Below are 14,236 nucleotides of genomic sequence, written 5' to 3' on the forward strand. Positions count from 1 at the left end.
TTGCAGTCTGATCCAACTTTGAATGCATGTCTCCTGGAATGTGACAATATGCTAGGCTGCCAAATATCCTGAAATGACAGACATTGGCCTCTTCCTGGGAATGCCACCTTAGGTGTCATCTTGCCCAATGCTCTATGTGAGACCTTGTTCTATATATAAACTGCCGTGCTGCATGCCTCTACCCATAAATAGTGTGGGAGATCTCAGTGATACATCATTGCTCTCGCTACCTTTGAAATAGAGCGGTTCTTCCTCTGTGTAACCCCATTCTGCTATCGGTTGTAAGGAACCGTCCACTCTCTCCTGATTCTTGCCCTAGTACAAAATTCCTAGAACTCCTTACTGGTGTACTCTGTTAGGTCCCTACACTACTAGTGTAGCCCCTTATTGTTATTAGTGCAACCCCCTTATTGTATTATTGTGCTCATGTAGTCCCTATGTTGTTATTGTTGTGCCCTATAGAAGCCCACTATTGTTATTGTTGTGCCCCTACAAAATTATTGTTATGTAGGCTTTGATTATATTGGGACCACTTAGACTCCTATATATAGAAAGGAGGTATTGTCATTTGTATCATCCAAGAATTGTTCATTTGTGTATTGTAAAGGAGGTTGCCCCTTTGAAGAGGCTGATTTTGAAGTCGTTGATTTATCTTTTCTATCTTTTTGTGAGCTGGTTTCATAACATTTGGTATCAGAGCTTTGGAAGTTAGGGGCTTTGCAGGCTCCAAAATTCCATCACAAACAGGTCATCGTGGCATTTTCGCTATAATTCTTTTTCTACGAAGGTTCAAACTCTGAAATTAAAACCCATTTGAGTCGAAATCTTGATGAAGCTCGGGTTCGAATTTCAGATCTTGTCTCGCTATATTTGCGGAGATATGATCCAAGGTAGTTAGGCTTTTTGCAGGTTCCTGAATTACATCCCAAACAGATGACCTTAGGAAAATCGTCATAACTTTCTCTTTGGGTATCTTATCAAATGGAAGAACTTACCCGTTGAAGATTTCACACGGGAGGACGAGAATTTTATACAGAAGCATCCAAAACTACTCAAGCGTTGAGGACAACACTTTTTGAAGGAGAGGGGCATGTTAGGTCCCTATACTACTAGTGTAGCCCCTTATTGTTATTAGTGCAACCCCCTTATTGTATTGTTGTGCCCATGTAGTCCCCATGTTGTTATTATTGTGCCCCTACAATATTATTGTTATGTAGGCTCTGATTATATTGGGACCACTTAGACTCCTATATATAGAAATGAGGTATTGTCATTTGTATCATCCAAGAATTGTTCATTTGTGTAATGTAAAGGAGGTTGCCCCCTTGAAGAGGCTGATTTTGAAGTCATTGATCTATCTTTTCTATTTTTTTGTGAGCTGGTTTCATAACATTTGGTATCAAAGCTTTGGAAGTTAAGGTTTTTGCAAGCTCCAGAATTCCATCACAAACAGGTCATCGTGGCATTTTAGCTATAATTCTTTTTCTACGAAGGTTAAGACTCTGAAATTAAAACCCATTTGAGCCAAAATCTTGATGAAGCTCCGGTCCGAATTTCAGATCTTGTCTCGCAATATTTGTGAAGATATGATCCAATGAATTTAGGCTTTTTGTAGGCTCTCGAATTACATCCCAAACAGATGACCTTGGGAAAATCGTCATAACTTTCTCTCTGAGTATCTTATCAAATGGAAGAAATTACCCGCTGAAGATTTCACATGGGAGGACAAGAATTTTATACAAAATCATCGAAAACTACTCAAGCGTTGAGGACAACACGTTTTGAAAGAGAGGAGCATGTTAGGTCCCTATACTACTAGCATAGCGCCTTATTGTTATTAGTGCAACCCCCTTATTGTATTGTTGTGCCCATGTAGTCCCCATGTTGTTATTATTGTGTCCCATAGAAGCCCACTATTGTTATTGTTGTGCCTCTACAATATTATTGTTATGTAGGCTCTGATTATATTAGGACCACTTAGACTCCTATATATAGAAAGGAGGTATTGTCATTTGTATCATCCAAGAATTGTTCATTTGTGTAATGTAAAGGAGGTTGCCCCTTCAAAGAGGCTGATTTTGAAGTCGTTGATCTATCTTTTCTATATTTTTGTGAGCTGGTTTCATAACATACTCTCCTTCATTGTTTGACCGAAGAGTCCTGATCTTCCTACCTGTCACATTATCCATTAGATATTTAAACTCCTGAAAGCCACTGACGACCTTGTCCTTGGTCTTCAGGAAGTATATCCAGGTCTTCTTGGAGAAATCATCAATAAAAGTCACAAAGTACTCGATCCCTTGAGATACTTGGGAGACATTAGTGTATCTGAATGAACAAAGTCAAGTATCCCTTGTGATCTATTGTCACTCATTGGAAAAACTGCTTTCGGAAACTTCCCTAGCACACATCCTTTGCAAACATCATCATGCTTTGCTCACCTCTGGAACACCTATCACCATCTCACAAAGTAGTATAAGTGCTCCATGATGTATATGGCCCATCGTCCTATGCCATAGCTCCCCCTGATCCCTTAGATTGTTGCTGCTAACCAATGCCTTTGGATTGTCCATATACAAATTGTACAATCAACCGCTCCTTACTCTAACCACTATAGGTGACCTCCAATCCTTCTGCTTCAACAACACCTGCGCCCCTCTAAAGAATACATCGTATCCGTCATGAATCGGAATCGGCTTGCCATTCTCCCTCTGAAATAAAACATTCCCTCTTGTAACTGGGTTGCACTTGGACTTGTTCCCCATCTGGATTTGAAATATAGTGTCCTCTTTATGACTGGAGAAGTACTCCCTAACTCCTATCATGGGACATGACACTCCATTGTCTATATACCATACTCCCTGCGAAGTCGAGCTAGATAGGCAAGCAATCAAAGCGAATTCCTGATCCATCCTCTTAGAGAGCTCATCTGCACTCGCTGAAGCTGTTGTCTGCTTCTTTCGCTTCTCTTTCTTCTTTCTCTGTAAGCAATTGCTGACATAGTGGCCGAACTCGTGACAACCATAGCATTTGACCTTCGAAAGGTCCTTCTTCTCACCTTTTGGATTCAGTCCCTTACTGAACCCCTTCTTTGCTTTCCCTTTTTTGGCTAGGGCCACGTTCTCCTACTGCTCCTCACTCTTTTGACTCCTACTGCTGCTGCCACTAACAAGACTGAGCCTTGGCTCCTCTTGGGTGAAATCGCTCCATAATCTATGCCATCCTGGCAACTGGTCTCGTCCATTGATCACTTGGACGAATACATCCTACTATTTCGTAAATCCATTCAAGGCTATACCCACCATCTCGTCATCATCTGGTTTGTCTCCCACTACAACTCACTCGTCCTTTACCAATCTAGGTTTGGTGAGATAACTGGTAATGTCTTCTCCCTTACGCATCTTCTTATTCCTCAGTTTCTCTTTGAGAAATAGCTTCCTGTCAGTGGTCACGTCCTGGAACAATTTCAAAATAACATCCCATATCTACTTTATTGTATCCAACTTAGCAATATGCGAAACTATATTGTCCTTGACTCCATCAAGGATTATCCTCTATGTTTTGGCATCTTCCTTTTGATATGTTGAAAGCTGTCGTGGATTCGTAGGAATGGATATCACATTGGTCGCATAGTCCTTGAGATCATTCTCTTCCTACAACAGAGAAATTCTGGCTTTCCAGACACCAAAATTTGAGGCTGTATTCAACTTGCCCCGATCTCTCAAACTCAATGTTATCAGAATTGAACTGATGATCGAACCGAAAAACCTTGTGGACTGGGAACCGGTTTACCAAAAACACATAAATATTCATAGTTTAAAGAAAAACATATATATTCATGTGCATCCAAACCATTTATACACAAATATGCAAAATTTCTCATTTATATAGCAATCAATAGTGCATATAACCAAAATAACACTTAGTGCAAAACATTGCTAAACCAAAAAACATCAAGAAGCGGGCTCTAAAAAGCTGTTATAGTCCAAAATAACATGATAGTATGATACTACAATCTACAATTCTACAACTACAGTCTACAAGTGCTAATTGTCAATGTCATCATCAAAATCATCATCTTGATCATCCTCCTCATCCTCTTTTGAAGAATGAGTAGCATGCAAGTCTACAATCATTGCCACTATTGGGATCTTTGTCATCAATATAACCCTCTAAACATTAAAATAAGATAGAAAAAGCATGGCATGTCAAGTCAAGATTTTGTTTGAGTGATGGGTACATTTTTAGTAGAGTCATGATAGAGGAGTTCGACAACCAATACCACTAACATCAAAGTACATAGAGGCATTAGTCCTCTTTATTAAATACTAGTTCCTTACCCTCGTATGTGACAAAATCCAATGGAAACTTTGCAATCCCTGCAATCTTGATATCCTGAAAAATTGTTATGTCTACTGGATTTTGAGTGAAATATAAAATTTACTTTCTTCGTATGTAATCCAATAAGGTTGGAACCACTCTCAAACATCCAAAGTCATTTCATGGTAATGTTAAAAATTTAAGTAAAAGGATAGAAATGAAAGATTAAGGAGAATGTCACTTTTACTTTAAGAATTTAACATTACCATGAAATGCATAGCAATAATAGGACCCTAGGCTTGAATATTAGGTTGGCCTAGGAGAGAATTAGAAGTGGGCCAACCAATCCAAAAAATTTAAAAATAGAAAAAAAGACAATTTTTTTACACTGACTTGGAAAGGTACAAACTTCACAAAGCCGGTCCTGAACCGGCCAGTTTAGAGGCCCGGTTCGGACCGGTTTTGGGCTAAAAACGACTGGATTGACTAGTCCCGCCGGTTCCGGTCCGGCTCTGATAACATTGCTCAAACTTGCTAATGTCATTTTCGAACCCTTAGAAAATAAGTGAAGCTTAAATAAACTGAAGAATATAAACTGGGGTTCAAAACCCTCAAATTTTCTCTTCATGTGCCAGCGCAGATCCTCCTTCTGCCCTCAAATCCGCTTTGATACCATGTGAAATTTTTAAAGCTGTTGCAGTTAGTTGGTTATTATTCTTCTATCAATTGATTATTTGTCTTATGCAAAACACTTGCAGCAAATACTGAATAAAACACAACTGCAACTTCATGGAAAATAAATAAACTATAGGATCTGAGAAATTATTGCACACACACAAATAATGAACACTAATAATTTTGGACAAATTGTCCCTGGAAAAACCTCAAAGGGAAAACTAGTTCTGCAGATGAGTATCTTTATTAATTCTTTAGCACAATCTGTAATGGAGAAATTACAATTGTTTGTCATAATTTAGAAAACCTTTAGAAAATTATTCCAGTCGTTTCTAAAAGTCGATTCGACATCCCTCTGGCTCTAGAATCGATCACACATGTGGCCCTGGCACTCGACCCCTCTCTGGCAAATTCGTACTGTTGGGAAAATCAACTCGGCCTCCCTATGCAAATCAATCACTCTGGTAAATTATCTCCTTGTTTCGACAACTCAGTCTCTCAGTAGCAACTTGCACCTATGGGAAACTCGACGTCTGTGCAGAAAAATTCGATCTCCAATAATCTTTGGAAATCCCTATGAATAATCTATCCATCCATCCTATCTCCAATCATTGTTGATCTCAATCTGCTAGTGCCCTTGCTATCACTGCAAATCTGTGTCTCAATCTCTCATTGATGTGTTCTCCAAAAGCCCCATCAATTTCCATTTATAATCTCTCATTGAGCAATCAACGACCACGATCTAATCTCAATCGATGACTAAAGATCATATTGACTTTTAAAAATAGCTTTTCTAGAAGCCAGTAGAGGAAAACTAATTTACCTCATTTAATCTCGATTAATTAAGCCATTTCCCTAAGTTAAACTTAGGAAAATTAATAAATTGGCTAATTAATTCTAATTAAGGCACTTTTCCTTAGCCTCATAGACACAATTTGAGATGAGAACACTTGTCCGAGCTACATAAACTAACACCAAGGCCCCAATTTTGAAAGAGAAGCCATATCTGAAATGTTATTATGCCCATTTCTTTTAAGCTTGGTTCACTTAGATGCAATAACGATTAATGTACCTGATGATGAAGTTGTAGCACTGGGTATTGTGTGTAATTGGTAGGTGGTTCCATCTATAGGTTTGGCAACTTAACTAGGGTCTAGGTCCTCTAGAGGGACATATTGACACCCACACGTGATGCGTTTGGAGCCATGGGACTCTGGATAGTTATAGAGGATCATTCATAGTGATGGGCACCTTTAGCACCCAAACGTTCTTGCCTTTGCCCTATACTATGCATGTCATGATGCACCTGGACTAGCATGCCCCTATCCAACTTAGTAGTACTACAGGGTCAGTTGGTTGATCTAGGGTCCAGATGAGGTTTGTCTCATGCCTTGAGTCATGGAAGGGGTAACACCATCTTCAATGCCCTCAACGTTGGAGCAGAGACGAAGATTACACCACTTGGAGACCCATGAGACTCAATTTTGTGCCCCAAACCCACATTTAGGGGCCACAAGATGATTTGCACCAAGATACAAGGGCCAACCCCTAGATCTTTATTTTAGAGGCTTTCTATATCTGTCATGGCACCAAAAGGCCTCAACCTCTGCCCTCAAGAAGCCCATGCAATCATGACACCAAACTTTTCCGGGCATTTATGGAGATTAAATCAAATTTGCAATAGTTACTATGTCGACTTGTGACCTAGGCCATTACTTGCACATTATTTTATGATTAGAGGTGCTTGTAGGCTAAAATAGGTCTTAGTTAGTCACATATATATTAGAGATCATTTCAATTGATCTCTCATGATTATCACACCTGGAATTTTGGCCTTATAGAAGAACTCACACTTCTCTCTTGTGGATGAATTGTAATCTTTGGATGCATTTTGATATATGGAATTGATCTTGGATATTCTTTGGAGCTATTCTTTGGCATAATGGAAGGAATTCTTGCATGTTGTCTTGTAAGTGCCTTAATTTGTTGAAGATTTATTTTTCTATGTCTAATGTATGGAATTATTGATTCTAGGTGATGCAAAATTGTGCCCTAATTTGTTGAAAATTAATTAATGTTGCTATCTAAATGAATATTGCATGAATTACTCATGTACAACATGTATTGAATAGTCCTAGTGGTGAACTCATTAAAACTCTCCCATAAAAATCCATTTTTCCATTGAGTGGGTAAATGCTTGAAATTTGCTTGCTAGGGCATCAAATTTCAGCCTCTTTAGGAACAAGTTTGACTATCCTAAATCATCCTTGACTCCATTCTCCCAAGGGACAAGGCACTAATCTAACTTGTTGGTGATCATCCTTAAATTTTCTCCATACTTTCTCTCTTAAATTCAATACTTTCAATGCTCGGGTAGAGAACTAGGACTTAGTGCAAAATTCTAGGGAAGAGGTACTTTGGTGGTTGGAGAGCCTAAACATCAAGTAGATAGGGTTTTCCACAAGACCTATCAATTTGGTGGGCATTCACTTCAATTTTATTGATAAATTCTCTTGCCTTAGGTCTTTGCCTTAAGAGGGAAATCCTAGAATTTCTTCCCTCAACTTAAGGACTTTATTAAAGCTTTCACGAGACTTGGCTTAGCTAACATACATTACAAGAAACTTTTTCTCCTTGCCTTGACCCTGAGTTACTCCAACACTTGTCAAATCAATCAAACCTTAGGTCTTGTGCCCTTGTTTCTAGGACTCTTCACAGAAAACGAATTGCTTCCTTGTGAATCCCTGAACCTAAATTGTGTCTTTCTTGAAGACCTCCTAGCAAGATCATTTCACATATTAACCCTAGAATACATATTATAAGTGATCTCTTTATTGCCAAGACACCTCCCATCGATGAAAGTCCATAAATAGCAAGCGGTTTTGGATGTGGTGATAGTGGGTCACTATCCCATTGTTGCTTCTTGGTCTAGTTTATACCTTGTAGGGTTTCCCTCTCCAAGGCCTGGTAGATTTTGCGGCAACATTTTTGGTGTTGTTGTCGGGGACACTAGATGTGCATTTCGTCCCTAACAACAATATAGATCCTTGTTTGGCGACTCCATTGGAAGAAGGAAGCCGTAGTTCTTCATTGAACTTCAATGTTCCAATGCTTGTAGGGTGAAGCATACATTTTTTTAGGCTCCTTAAATTTACCTTGGCGACTCTACACTTTATTGTTCTGCAAAATTCAAAAAAATGGCTCCTTGGAAGTTGTGTGAGATATTCCCCGACATCCCAAGATCCAACGGTAATCTATTATTCGTACTTGATAATATGGCTGAATTCATCTCATATGTTTCAAGAGAGGGCATCACGTACCAAGGTACTTTGGTGAAATTATTCATTGAGTCTCTTGGAACATGTCAAATCAATGATCTCTATGACCCTGCCAACACCACCTCATTTGAAGTTTTGATTGGAATTTTTTTTTTGCTATTAGAGGTCACAATTCATGATTGATGAAGACACACACAACATCTTGGCCATTAACCATTTTTGTCTTCGCCTTTCTAAAAATACAAAGGATTCTCATTGTCATCCATAGGTTAATGTTGCCCTGATTGATCGCATGAGAGGAATCCCAAGCTATCTTTGTGATGAAGAATTGATACTCGATTTTCCTCATGACGAAAAAGAAAGTAATAAGTCATAAATATACAAGATCATGGTCCAAGGATAGTTAAGAAGATGAGGGATATATGGAAGTATTTACTGAAAAATGTAACTAGGTTCAGTCTTCATAAAATGTATTTGTCAAAATAATTTTTATTATTGTTACAATGACTTATTAAAGCATGGGTTTCATGCTTGGGTCATCATTTTATTAGTCAAAGTCCCCATTGAGGACTCCTAGGATTAATAAAGAGTCAATAGAGTCATTGTATATTTTATGAGACCCTTCTTGGGCTTTCGAACGATGTAAAAATAATTATTTTTGAGTCAAAAATAAATTATGTAACCTCCACACCAAGTTGACCTCATGAAGATCAAGTCGGCCTCAAGGAAGGCAATTCAACCTCATTGGAAGGTTATATATACAAGGCAGTTCGACTTCATTTGAGCATCTCACTCTCTCAAGCATAGTTCGATCTTTGGAAGTTGGAAGCTGGGAAGAAGTGTGAAGTTGAAGGAAGGGTCCAAAAGGAGTGCGAGTTTGGTCAAGGAGGAAGGGAAGAAGAAAATCGAAATTTTGGTGCCTCTCTCTCTTGTGTGCATTGGTTTAGGAGATCGAAGTTTCGTAGTCTAGGTTGAAGCTGCTGTTGATGCCGGAAGCTGCCAAATCAAAGTTGTTAGGGTCGAAGTGCTGCTGTTGCTAGGTTGAAGGTTGGATTGTAGAAGGAGAGGCTGGCTTGTTGTAGAAGAGGTCTTTGTCTAGGTAGAAGAGTCTAGTGCAAAACTATTGAAGAAAGAAATTTGGTTGGGTTTTCCCCTAGATAGGGGTTTTGCCTTGGTAGAGTGCCTAAATCTTGTGTCTAGTGTTTTTGTGATGATCATGCACACATAATTTGGTAATTGCTTGATAAAAGATAATATAGCAAATAAGTAAAAGAAGCCAACATAATTCACAAGTAATTATCAAGAAAGAGAAATCTAACCGTAATCCTACTAGCATTGATTTATCAACAAAATTGTGGGCTGCAGGTTGGGGAATTGACTATGATGCTCGAGGAGAAGAGAACACTATAGAACCACCGATAAATGATGTCCATGTTGATCAACATGAGGCATTTCCGTATGCGCCGAGTCATAATTTTTATCTTAATGAGTGGAAGGGCTTCTTATTTATGTTTTAGGATGATGTCCAACCTGCTACAATGGTTGAGGAAAGTTTGGCGACCACTTAGTGCAATTGGTTGGTAGCCCTCATGTAGCAAGGATTGAGAAGGATTCTCCTCCCTTAATGTCATCAAGGGAGGGTTTTTGTTCATGTTTGACCAGCCTAGTCCTCAGTGTACCATTGATCATGACAGACAAGAGGAGGCATGTAATAAAGTTGAACTCCCTAGTTTAAATGAGGAATCAACCTCCATGCCTGGAGATAGGGGATTGTAGTTCTTCCCAAAGTATGATGATGATATTACACCTTTCTCTTTCGATGATGATCAAGATGATGTGGTTGAGTCATCCTTGGGCCCTCCTGTTATTAATACCCATTAGAAAGATCTCGAGACTGATAAACATGTAGTGGGGATGCCTTTTCAGTATGTCCCATGCAATGAGCACCCTAGTTATTATCATCCTTGCCTTTCACCCGACCCTTTTCAATATGAGCCTAGAAACATCGAGCAAGTTTCCATGTCTAAGGAAGCTCTTAAGACGAAATTGTGAAGCTTGATAATTGAATTCTCCATATTCAAGGTTGAAGGAATGAGCCAATGGGGTGGCCCTGATTCATGTTCTCCCATTTTGTCCATGATCCCTTTACATGATTTTGGGTTGTCTTATTTTCCCACCTCCCACCCTTGTGATTATATAATTGCTATTATGCTCATTTTTGGTTTTCCCTCGTGACTAATAACAAGGATAAGGGGAAGCGTCTTGATCTAATAATAGGCTAGTTGCATTGGTTATATGACTACACTTAGCACATGTGTTGCATGCTAATAATGCATAGTAGTGTTAGTGCATTGCATTTTCCATTTTGCAAAGTTAATATCATCAAATCATGTTCTCATGCTAGATTAGATTGCATGTAGATTAGACTTGCATTTAGCATAGACTTACTTTTCTATATGGGTTATTATTTTTATGAAAGACATGGGCGATTATAGTACGCCCAATGCACATGCTCCCAAATAGTGGTATTGTGATGTGCAAGTTATAGGTTTGCGGTCCTAGGAGATCGCTAGAGTTCTCATGAATTCTTCGTTCGAGTACATGGATCATGCTCTTCACGATGAGCTCATGTGCCAGTTGGAGCCAGATGTTACCCACCAAATGTGGGTGATCCCCTAGGAGAAACTTTTCTCCTGTTCATCTCTTCCAGTCGACAGCCAACAACCCCTGACAACCACCTTGTAGCTGATGTGTGTTGATAAATCTAGGGCATTAGTATTAGGTGATTTGTCTTTGATTAGTAACTGCTTGTGAATGCTTTTTAGTTCTTTAGATTAGAATCTTCTTCTTACATTATTTGTATTCTTCTTCATCAAACAATAACCAATGCATGAATATAAATAGACAAGAGACATGGAATGTAGGCTATCATCCAGGGCCAAAACCTCTCACACTTAGAGAGGAAAACCCGCGCAAATTCTTCTTATAGAGATTCCAATTGACGAATACCAAGACCAAGATCCTTGACCTATTAGCCCCTCCAAGACCAAGACACAAGTTCTCTTCCACCTTCTTGTTTATATTCTCTTAGGTCCTCCTACTTCAAATCTTGCACTATATGTGATGACACTAAACTGTGATCACTGAACTTGTCAAGGATGCCGAACTTCTCCTTCTCCAGTAGCACCAAATTTTGAAGTTACTGTTGATAAGACGAAGACCTTTCTCCCTTTTAACAACAATGAGATTATGTCACACACTTGTGACCTTCCTCTTGAGGTGGCACCAAATAATTGACTGGAATATCATTGTAGCATCACCGAAACACCATGATATATTACTGAACTATGTCTCCTTTATAGCATTGAATCATAGTCTTATCATTTCAACGAACTATGGCTTCTCCATAGTAGCAAATTGTAATATCTATATCTATATCTATATATATATATATATATATATCCTTGATTAAGCAGTGTTCCTCTGCTGAAGTGCCGAGACTTTCCTTGAGAAATCTGAGCTGCTATTTCTGTGTTTGGCCCTAAACAAACCCTGTCTGTCCCTTCATTACACTTCTGCATTTTTGTCTGAACTTGTCTTTTGTTTGTTACCCGAATTTCAGAGCTTGAATGACTGTGTAATGCGAGGAGCCTTCACATATATTTATAGTAGTTGCCCCTTATAAATAAGCCGACATGTATGTATGAATAGGAGTGTCTCCATAGCTTGAAGCCGACATGAGGAGGAGAACTTGTGCTTATATATATATATATCCTTGATTAAGCAGTGTTCCTCTGCTGAAGTGCCGAGACTTTCCTTGAGAAATCTGAGCTGCTATTTCTGTGTTTGGCCCTAAACAAACCCTGTCTGTCCCTTCATTACACTTCTGCATTTTTGTCCGAACTTGTCTTTTGTTTGTTACCCGAATTTCAGAGCTTGAATGGCTGTGTAATGCGAGGAGCCTTCACATATATTTATAGTAGTTGCCCCTTATAAATAAGCCGACATGTACGTATGAATAGGAGTGTCTCCATAGCTTGAAGCCGACATGAGGAGGAGAACTTGTGCTTATATATATATATATATATATATATATCCTTGATTAAGCAGTGTTCCTCTGCTGAAGTGCCGAGACTTTCCTTGAGAAATCTGAGCTGCTATTTCTGTGTTTGGCCCTAAACAAACCCTGTCTGTCCCTTCATTACACTTCTGCATTTTTGTCCGAACTTGTCTTTTGTTTGTTACCCGAATTTCAGAGCTTGAATGACTGTGTAATGCGAGGAGCCTTCACATATATTTATAGTAGTTGCTCCTTATAAATAAGCCGACATGTATGTATGAATAGGAGTGTCTCCATAGCTTGAAGCCGACATGAGGAGGAGAACTTGTGCTTGTCTTTTGGAGGGTTGCTAGACAATCTTATAGACTCATATACATTTGTAACATGCCCAAGAAGGGATTTTCATACATGACATTAATTCCTAAAGGCTCACAATGGGAGCCATCTAATAATAAAACTCTTGCTCATGAAACCCATGGATCAAGGCATTACAAAAATTAATTTTTATTCTCTTCTTTTCATCATTTACAAACATCATAATTACATGTCATTATGAAGATCGAACCTAGTTACACTTTTCAATGTTCCCTCTTAACTAGAGAGGTATTCATAATGGTACTTGGTCATTCTCAATCTGAAGAATTTCTCATAAGAAGAATCGGATTGGTAACCCATCTGTCTAGCATCATATTTAACCAACATTGTCACATAGTAAGGCCGTGACTAACAACTCTATCCACATGATCAGATTACAATGCTGGCGAGACCAATTATTTATAGACACCATAATCATTGCCTTTCAAGGTACATACTATACCCGGATGTTCACCGAGTATGACCTTCCATTGGACTATTCTTATCTTGGGTAGCCAGTGCTCAAAGAATATCGGTCCTCCACGACACCTCTTAGTTTGGATGCCCTATCTCATCCTCCAAGAGTATCAGATGCCAAATGATTACCCAATCCTCTATTTTGTCTTCCCAAGTGAAGACAAGAATAATGTGTCTATCTCTCCCTCTCAATTAAGGAGAACATATCAATTTCTAAGCTCCCTCTTGGCTCAGGAATTTCCAAGTTTCTTCCAAGTAAGAAACTTGTTTGCAGGCTCCCTCTTAATTAGGGACCTACAACAACTCCACAACCAGTTGCTTGAAGAGCTCCTTCCTTCTATGTCATGAATTTCTCAAGGAGTCTTCATCTTTTGTGGCTTCTTCATAGGGCACAGACCATCCATCCCTTTCATCCATGGGTCAGTCATGTCATTATTCCTTTCATTAGGAAGTGATCCATTAGTTTTCATCTGGCCTTGCTTCATGTCATGCTGCTTCCTTTGGCAGACCTGCATAAACCCATCCAGATATTTGTTCAATAAGAAATGAACACTTAAATGAAAATTACCTTTGTGATGGTCTTTCATCATGGCATCTTCTAGTGTGCATCAAAATCCTGCATACATGTTGACATATCTCCCAAAGATATCCATTGTCAAGGGTCTCCATCTTTTCAGACTTCCATTGGAGTCTTCGTATCTTTCCGGGAAATTTCCTAGTCAAATCTTCTTGGTCTTTCAGATGTTGATTGCCTTTACCATGGTTGCATATCTCACGATCTCTTCCTTTCACATTTCATTCCCAGGAGCTTCCATTCAGAGTTTCTCAATTGTAGTCAACTTCATATGAGGACATATTATATTGATATCATCTAGTGTGACCAATGCCTTTCGACAACCTTTCATAGGAGGAGATTCCTTTCCTTTGATCATGCTTCTCAAATCGAGTAGTGATCCATGTTACATGTAACCATACAACATGATTTTATAATATTGAATACATACATACTTCATTTACCTTTAGGTCATCTAGGCTTCTTTCAACAACTTCCTTGATTAAAAAGAGCTTCAAC

General features: G+C 38.9%; 1 protein-coding gene across 4 annotated transcripts in view; it reads left to right on the forward strand.

The window, feature by feature from the left end:
• Nucleotides 1–14,236, forward strand: part of LOC149262980 (Holliday junction resolvase MOC1, chloroplastic-like) — a 388,021-nt gene that overhangs the window by 82,317 nt on the left and 291,468 nt on the right. The gene's annotated exons all lie outside the window — the stretch shown is intronic.

This window comes from Pinus tabuliformis, chromosome 6 (assembly GCF_031772625.1).
Source record: "Pinus tabuliformis cultivar Carrire ecotype Pingquan chromosome 6, CPIR1, whole genome shotgun sequence".
NCBI lineage: Eukaryota > Viridiplantae > Streptophyta > Pinopsida > Pinales > Pinaceae > Pinus > Pinus tabuliformis.